The sequence below is a fragment of the Triticum dicoccoides genome, chromosome 4A, assembly GCF_002162155.2.
Source record: "Triticum dicoccoides isolate Atlit2015 ecotype Zavitan chromosome 4A, WEW_v2.0, whole genome shotgun sequence".
Taxonomy (NCBI): Eukaryota; Viridiplantae; Streptophyta; class Magnoliopsida; order Poales; family Poaceae; genus Triticum; species Triticum dicoccoides.
In genome coordinates this window covers 739,777,931-739,780,891 of record NC_041386.1, presented here as the reverse complement: position 1 = coordinate 739,780,891, position 2,961 = coordinate 739,777,931, and positions in this window count along the sequence as shown.

Here is a 2,961-nt window from a genome sequence, read left to right as displayed (position 1 = left end):
AATTAATATATAGATCGAGGTAGTTTATTTTTAGTAAATGCTTAGTTGAACTAATTGAATTAATATAACTAGTTTATTTTTAGTAAATGCTTAGTTGAACTAGTTGAATTAATATATATAACTAGTTTATTTTTAGTAAATGCTTAGTTGAACTAGTTGAATTAATATAACTAGTTTATTTTAGTAAATATTTAGTTGAACTAGTTGAATTAATATATAAAACTAGTTTATTTTTAGTAAATGCTTAGTTAAACTATTTGAATAAATATAACTAGTTTATCTTTAGTAAATGCTTAGTTGAATTAATAGAAGTAGTTGAATTAATTGAATTAGTAAGTGTTTAATGTTTCGCCTAATATGAACATAGGAAATGTCGTCTGACGACGGAATTTTTTTTATTATGTGCGAATACTGTGAAGACCAGCGCGGCCAGTGCGACAAAAATTTCCTTGTTGATGGTAGGCAATTCAGCATCAAGCTGGATGAGACCTTCGAATTTGATACAGTAAGTCACAACGACAAGTCTGTTTTCGTAATTAAGCATGACTAATATATGCTTCATTTGCCTGACATATAATTTTTAATTTTCACTATTCTACTAGCGCATCCCCTACCATGCAAGAATTTTTGTCCTGGATAAGATAGGTTTCAAAGAAATGGAAACTATGGAGGTAAAGAGAGTTTACCTGAAAACTGACCATGATGGTTATACTTTCAACGTCAAAGTATACAATGCACACACGTACACCTATTTTGAATGCAAAACTTGGCAAGCACTGTGCAAGGCTTATGCATTTGAGCTTGGTATGGTTATCACCTTTGATATTCGTCCGGAAGATGATATTGAAGGTAATAGAGACATATGGGTCGATGTGCAGACGCCTTTAGTTCTACCATTATGTGAGTTCTTCTCAACTATATTTTTTGTCTTTGATATTGCTTATTCAGAAATAATTGACAACTAATTTTTATTGACAGCTTATCTTCATTGAACCAAACATGTCCGGCGCTTGGTAGACAAGACCTACTACTGTCCCGGAGCTGAACTAAACTGCGAGGAGATAAGTCATTATGTTTCATGGCTTGAGGATCTTCATACTGTCAAGACAAATTTTCTTCCTGCACTTAGAAATGTTAGTACTCAAAACGTGCGACCAATAATGATGGTATTGAACTACGGTCACATCTATTTAGGAATGATGGTAAGATATTTACTATTTGTCCTCAGTGCATATTTTGCATACATAATTTTTTTGCTAAACTTTCATTGCTAAGTATATTAATTAAGTACTATACGATGTTCTTCAACAGGGACTCCCGATGACAGTTGTACCTCAGGGGATCGAGACTAAAGGTCGCATGTCAATTGTTAGCTTACGGCCAAGATATCCTGCATTGCACATGAATGCATTCAGGATTTCTAGAAGCGATGAATGCTTAATAGTGAAAGAAAGGAAGATTGTTAACGATCGCAGAGAAGTACTAGGGGGCAGCAATGAGAAGCGCAGCCCACGTTTAGGAGACAGGTTCATCTGCATGCTCCAGTATGATCAATCAGGAGAGCTATACATGTTCTATGCTATTTTACCAGAGAGAGAGAGTAGCTAGCAGGAGTGATTTAGCTAGTTTCATGCTGCTCTTAGTACTTGTCCTTTCATGTCCGTGTTCTTCGTTCTGAACTTAAGTGATCGATTTGCTTTTGTGGTGTTATATATGAACGCTTATAATATCATGACAATCATGTTGAACTCGATGATATTTTTGCTTCTGGGTACAAGTGAATGTTTCTTCTTTAAGCTAGTAGTGCTGGTGGTGATTAGATAGTTAGCGGTAATGCATGACTATGATGATTAATATGATGATGATGATGAGTTATTATATCATTTAATGAAAGAAACCGCAGATTGGTTTCAACTGGATGGATCCTACCTAAGTGATCAAGTATATTTCATATCCGTATATATTATAGTTGATCAAGTATAATATGGATATGACATATACTTGATCACTTAGCTAGCTAGCTAGTAGCTAGCTAGATATCCAATGCATCCAGTCAAAACTAATCCGCGGTACTTTCAACTAAGGATTTAACAACTCATTATAATGTAAAACAATCACTAAATTAAATTGAAAACACAAAATTAAAAAAAAATTAAAAAAACACCCAAACATTTAGTACCGGTTGGTGTTACCAACCGGTACTAATGCCCTACACGCAAACGGGCCTAGCTCGTGCCACGTGGTGGCACTTCAGCGCCGGTTCATGACGAACCGGTACTAAAGGGGGGGAGACCTTTAGTCCCCACTCTTTAGTGCCGGTTGGCGAACCGGCACTAAAGGCCGGTTCTGTACTAGTGGGTGCAATGGCGAGCCACCATTAATTTGAGCCTCTGTGCGAGAACGGCGCTGGTAGCACCTAAAACCTGATGGTTCCATATTGCAAAGCTTTGATTTCAGAGATTGTTTGTTATGAATTCCTACATGTGTGTTCGAGATTTTATTTTCACAAATTGCCGCTTTAATTTCAGAGCTTTCAAGCCTGATGAGTGATGAATAGGATAATCTTACTGGCTTAATGGGAGATCAGCCAATCTCATGGAAGGAGAGGAAAATCTACAGTCGACATGTCTACATCCAATGGGAAATCAGTTTTTTCTTTTTTGGGTTTTGATTTATAGGAGTGACTTTTGTGATTGTGCCACATGAACATGAGCTCCCACATATGCGCTCCTCGCCGGCGCTCATGGTGGGTGCCCCGGTCGGCTGGAGCTGTGGGTGGTCGTTGATGCCGCTACAGCTGGCCACAATTGGAGAGCCCGAAGCCTGGAGGTTTGAGATTGTAGGCTTTAACTTCAGAGGCTTTTTTTTGAATTCCTGCTTTGATTTCAGAGTTTGGAAGCTTGATGAATCAGATGGTCTTATTGGGCTTAATGGGAAATCAGCCAATCTCATGGAAGGAGA